This window comes from Neomonachus schauinslandi, chromosome 13, assembly GCF_002201575.2.
Source record: "Neomonachus schauinslandi chromosome 13, ASM220157v2, whole genome shotgun sequence".
Classification (NCBI taxonomy): domain Eukaryota; kingdom Metazoa; phylum Chordata; class Mammalia; order Carnivora; family Phocidae; genus Neomonachus; species Neomonachus schauinslandi.
The window spans coordinates 90,191,272-90,197,255 of NC_058415.1; the positions used below are offsets into that span (position 1 = coordinate 90,191,272).

At 60.2% G+C, this 5,984-nt stretch overlaps 1 pseudogene; it reads right to left on the reverse strand.

The window, feature by feature from the left end:
• Positions 1 to 2,152: 2,152 nt before the first annotated feature.
• LOC110581636 lies at positions 2,153 to 5,777 on the reverse strand (annotated as a pseudogene).
• Positions 5,778 to 5,984: the final 207 nt, after the last annotated feature.

The window sequence follows — 5,984 nt, forward strand, 5'->3', positions numbered from 1 at the left end:
ACCTGGAGATCATGCCAGTCCACCGCCTTCCCGTGCCAGCCCCACTGAGATACATACTTTCCTGTGTCACCCCACTCGTCTCTCTGCGTTTGGATCCGGGACTCTGTGAATAGTGCAATGTAGCAAGTCAGGTACAGTTCTTTCCTTCCCAGGGGTCACTGTTGCTCCTCTCATGGCAGTTCTGTGGGCTTGGGGACTCATCTGAACTAACTTTGTCAAATCTGTATTCCTTGTCGTGTGTGGCCCTGGAAGTGTCTGTTCTGTGAATATAATGGTCTACTGTGGATTGGGCGAGATTTCCTTAAACATCTGGAAACCAACCCCCGAATAAAACAACTTCCAGCTTTGCAGACAGGGAGCAGGGCTCTGGGTGTGTGTCAGGATCCACCTTTGGCACCAGCCAGGCCGTGTAGGACTCTGCCTTGGCCTTCACTTCCTATTTGCAGAGTCTGACAATCACCCGAGGGGAGAGCCTAGGGCCTTCTCAGGTGGGCCCTGAGCATGCACCCAGCCCGTGCATGCTGGGTGCGTGCAGTGTCCTCGGGGCTCGGGAATAGATCAGAGCTTCCAGGCCCTTCTTCCCTAAAGCTCCTCAAAACTTGGCCTTAATTCCAGTGATTCTGCTTGGTTTCTACTTGCCCCAACTGTTCTCTATTGCCCTAGGCAGCAGAGACTCAATATGCCTTTAAATGTTTTGGACATTGAATGCCCTCCAAGAGCCACCTCACTATTGGGAGAGTGGGTGGCAAGCAAGAAGTCACAGAGGACTCCAAAGGTCTGGACTTGGTGTTTCCCTCTCCTGAGATGGGGACAGCTGTGGGAGGAGCAGGTGACCGGCTGGTGGGAAGAGCAGGTACCTGACGTGGACAGATGGGATAGGTGAGGCCTAAGGCCCTGGGCGGAGATGTCAGCATCTGGATTGAACAGGTCTTCAAAGGTACAGATTGGCTAGGATCAATGAGGCCCTAGGGGCAGTGTCCGGGGACCCTTCAGGCTGAGGATGAAGATGAGAGGAGCAGAGGGGACTGAGGAGGCTCGGCTTAGACAGGAGAGGGTGGGCTGAGCCACTCCATTTGGGGAAAAGTGGGTCAGGTCCAGGCTAATGGGGACAAACCTTGAGGCCATTGGGTGCCACGTGAAAGAAGCCAGTCCCTAAAGGACCGATACTGGAGGATACCACTTGCAGGACCGAGAGCACTCCGACTCTTCGAGGTGGAGAGTTGGTGGGTCCCAGGGCTGGGGAGGGGGAATGGGGGGTTGTGTCTTGTGGGGAGAGGTTCAGTTTGGGATGATGAAAAAGTTATAGTGATGGATGGAGGTGGCAGGTGCAGAACAGTGAATGTACTGATTGCCACTGAATTCTACACTTCAGCGTGCTTACCTGTATCAGTCGAATGTCTATCTCCTTACAACAACAAGGGAAGTAGTGAGTCCGGAGGACGGGGCCATCGCGTGTCCCAGGAGGGCCCAGGAACAGGGATCCTGTATCTTAGCTCTCGCTCTCACGCTCTGCCCCTTGTTGGGAGACGGAGCTCACAGGAGGCACTCAGTAAATGCCTGCTGAGATGCCGTGCAGGCCGATGAGAGCATAAGTGCACTGGGTGGGCACTGAGGGACCCCAACAGGACAGGCATCCAGACGAGCGAGCGCCCACATTTCACAAACACCAGCACGGGAAGAGCCACTTAAAAGCAAGGCCGGGGGTGTTTGGGTAGCTGGGTCGGTCAAGCGTCTGCCTTCCACTGAGGTCATGATCCCAGGGTCCTGGGATCGAGCCCCAAATCGGGCTCCCTGCTCAGGGGGGGCGTGCTTCTCCCTCTCCCATTCCACTGCTTGTGCTCTGTCAAATAAATAAATAAATCTTAAAAAAATAAAATGTTTGCTCAGCATTGACACAGAAAAACATCCGACATAAGAGTTGGAGGCCTTCACAGCTGCAAATGACGCGCAAGTGATCCAAACGCACCGACCACAAAGAGAGGAACTTGGACCCCCAGGCAGGCCTCCTGTGAGGGGGGGGCGCTGGGGGCCCTGAACACGGCCGTGTGGGCAGTGCTGGGCTCCACAGTCTCCTTCGAGGGGACAGAGGTAGGAATGTGCTCTGACGGCTCTGCTCGGGGTGGCACCACCTGACGGAGTCGGGGTCAGCCCCTTACGAGTCTCGGATGTCTCGGTGATTCTTGGGCACGGCCACGAATCTCAGCTTCGTCATGACCCGGGGCCAGCCCAGCAGCTGCGGGTCCCACAGGTACTCTGGGGACAGCACCTTGGTGGGCTTGGGGTAGAGAAGGTACCTGTTCAGGTGGCTCTCGTCGTGCCACACGGCCTCGATCCCACTGGCCCAGTCGACCACCATCGCCTGGTGACAGGCTGAGGTCAGTCGGGAACCTCCACCACTGAACCCCCAGAAAAGCCTCCTGCGTAGTAAAAGTCACTCTGGGCCCTGGGGATGGCCCCTGGGACCACGTCCAGCGCTCGTAGCTGAAGTCCTCACGGGCTGCCCTGTAGAAACCGGGGTGCAGGGTGCCGAAGAGGGCGGCAGAATCTCCACCCCCACGTGGTCGCTGAACTTCATGTCCACTACACGCACACCAGGTAGTCCAACTTGCGGAGGGAGAGCCGCTGCGAGAAGTTGCTGATCATCTCCATGCGGTGCACGGACACATCCTGCCAGCACGGGGCTCCGGGGACCTCGAAGACCACCACCCTCCGGCCCTCCTGGAGCGGCACACGGGGCACGGCAGCCGGCCAGCCGGTGAAGACGTAGTAGGTGACCCTGTGTCCCACCGTGAACTGCTTCTCCGCCATCTGCAGGAACAGCTTCAGGAAGACCACGTAGCTACAGGGACGGGGGACAGGGCAGGAGGAGGGTCACTGCCAGAGGCTGGTGGCAGGACCCCAGAGCTCGGGGCCGTGCTCGTGTGCACCTTCATCATGGGGGCAGGCCCTGGGCTGCTTTAAGCCACAGCCACCCTCCTGGCCTGTCCTGAGCGTGTCTGCCGGCGGGGCCTCCCTCCCTTCCGTTCCCAGAGATGGGGGCCATCAGCACCCCATCTTACAAACGGGAGCCCGAGGCTTGGGAGGCTGGAAACCCGTGCAGCCCCACAGTCAGCATGCTGGAGCCAGGAACTCTCCCCCTGTGCTGAGCTCCCGGGCAAACCCTGCAGGTGCCCTCCCCCGGCTGCCCCCCTGCAGGTCCTGTCCCCACCTGCCAGGAGTGGAGCACCTTTGGGCACAGCCGTCGTTTCTGTGCCCTACAGACCGGGTAGAAGAAGCAGGGCCGGCCACCTGCCCCTCTTGCTTTGAGTGGACTGTCGCTGGTCCCCACAGCTGGCTCCACCCTCTGGAGGGTCCCCCCTTGAAGGCTACTGGGCCTCTTGCTGACAAGGTCCTCAGTCAACCACTGGTATTCCTAGGAGGTGTCACCTGGAACTCCCCCAGCCAGGAATCAGGTGCAGCCCGGGGGCAGGGAAGGGGAAAGAAGAGGGGGGTTGCTTAGGCCCCAACTTTGAATCCAAGCAGGTAAGCTTCCGGATCCAGGTCTACATCTCCCCCTCCCCCAGCCCAACCCCCTCACATGGCTGGTGCCCCTGTGAGCGGTCTACCTGCTCCCCACCGTGGGGACAGCAGCTCCCCCATCGTCAGGCAAGTGTGGTGAGCCCCTCTGAGACTGGTTTTTTTGAGCAGGCACTGAGGCTACTTCCCTGGGCCTGCCCCACACCTGGCAGCTTAGTCAAGGGCTCACACGGGGAAGGCGGGCATTGCCTTGAAACAGGGGACAGGCACACACCCCGCAGGCCCGAGTCAGGTCACCAGGGGCAAGGCCAGGCCCAGCCGTTGTGAGTGTGGGTTCGCGGCTGCTTCCCTCCGAGGATGCTGTCGGCAAGGGCTCCTTCATGCAAGCCCAGCACCTGCCCACGCCCCGGGGCCGCGCTCCTGGCGCAGAGGGGGACGCTTGAGGACCGCCTGTGCCGACAGCGCTGGGACAGGGCTGGCCTCGGACCCTGGGCAGTGAGGGTCTGGTTGGTGATTTCAGTCCCTGGTCTCCGGGAACTGGAGGACGACTCTGAGGCGACCTGGGCCCTTCTTAGTCCCCGCACAAGGGGCCGAATGCCTCCCTCGCGATGGCCTGGGAAAAGGGTTGCACGGGCCTCAGGGCCATCCTGCGGGCCTCGGCTGAGCTCTGTGGGGCAAGGAAGCTCCGCCTGCCGCAGGCCCTGACCCCCGGGCTTTCGTGGCCCCCACGGCAATCCTGAGAGCCGATGCTGTCGCCAGCCCCAGCTTCCAGAGACTCCGAGGGGCCAGGCCACTTGCCAGCAGAGTGCCCAGGGCGCTCCCGGGTCCGCTGGAGTCCCAGGGCCTCACTGCTCAGCTCCCTCTCAGGGGCCTGGGCTCTGGCACCAAGTGCTGTCTGACCTGGCTGTGCCCTCATGAGCCTCATCTTGTAAGGGACACACAGGAGGGGCCAGCTCGACAGGCATCGCCTCGCTACCAATCCACAGCGCACATGTGTCCCCCCCCTTCCACTTCTCTGGTGGGGGGGCTCCCCGGTAGCCCGGATATTGGGGTGCTCTGCCCCTTGACTCATCAGGAGAGCGGCCTGGGGTCAGGGCTGTGTCTGTCCGAGGGTGGTGGCAGCAGGCCGGAGCTGTCACCCTCTGTGATGTGCAGCCTCCTGAGAGGGAGCCAGGGGCTGTCCCCTCACTGGGCCCACAAGAGCCCAGTAAGACTGCTGAAAGCATGCACTTTCACATTAATCCCCAGGACGGGGGTCCCCCCACTCTGTGCTCAACACACACACACACACACACACACCTTGATGTCCCCCTTCTCTCCTGCCTCCCGGTCCCCACACTCTGTCATCTCATCTACTTACTTTTTGATAGCAAACACCGGTAGTCCGATGGTGAAGTTCCAGAGCTAGAACTGCTCATTCAGGATGTCAGTGTTGCAGGTCCCTTCCCAGATGATGGGGGCCAGCCAAGAGGTGAGGACAAGGACATTGTTCCTCCTGGGACACAAGAGAGCAGCACGGCAAATGCGAGCTGGGAGGAGGGTGAGCGCACCAAGGGCCCTGGTGCTCACCACCCCCCCGGGACCTCCCCCTCCCCCCCATGCCTTCAGGGACCCACCAGGTGCACCCTCCTTCCAGAAGGACTTCACACTTGCAAGAAACCCAAACGCAAACCTGTGCAAATCCCTCCCAGCTCTAAGCAAACCTGGTCCCTGCTGGACCTCAGAGTGGGAGCTGGGATTTCCCAGGAAGGCCAGGGGGCCCTCCCCCGGGAGGGAGCAAGCCCCCCTTACACATTCTTTGGTGGGCAAGGGACAGAAAGCAGGAAATGCAAGGCACAGAAGGAGAAAAGGACAGAGAATAATCTGTGGGCTCCAAATCCAGATCTCAGAAACAGGGAGAGGAAAAGAATCTGGCAATCGTGCACCCGCTGAGTTTTCAATCAGCCCACCCTTCCGTGTCTATCTTAAATTTCCCTAAGTTTGAGAAAGGGAGGGGAAGAGAGGGAAGGGGGGGGGGGAGATTTCAGTGAATGTGCTCACACGGGTGTTAGCACCTTGGGCTGGGGGTAAAGCATCCTGAAAATCACACAGCGTGATGTGAGTTTGCAGGGATGTGGCTGCGCCCAGTCAGTGGGGCTGGGGAGCTGCTGCAGGTGCCTGAGCTTCTGGGTCCTTCCAGGAGGAGCCGTCCCCACAGGCTGCACCCCAGTGTCTGCATGCGCTCCTGAGCTGGGACCGAGCAGCTCCTGGTTCCAGACCATGTCGGCACCTGAGGCCCCTCCCACCCAGGGGGGCTCCCTCCCCAGGCTCTGCACCCAGCTGCTTGCTCTTGAGGGTCTAACAAATCCTGTGCGGTGATGCAGGTGCTGTGGGTCCTCTGAAGCCACTTCATCAAGGGCCACGCAGCCCTGTGTGTCTTGGAGACACTGATCACGGAACCGCCAAACAGGCTGAGAAGGAGCACAGGC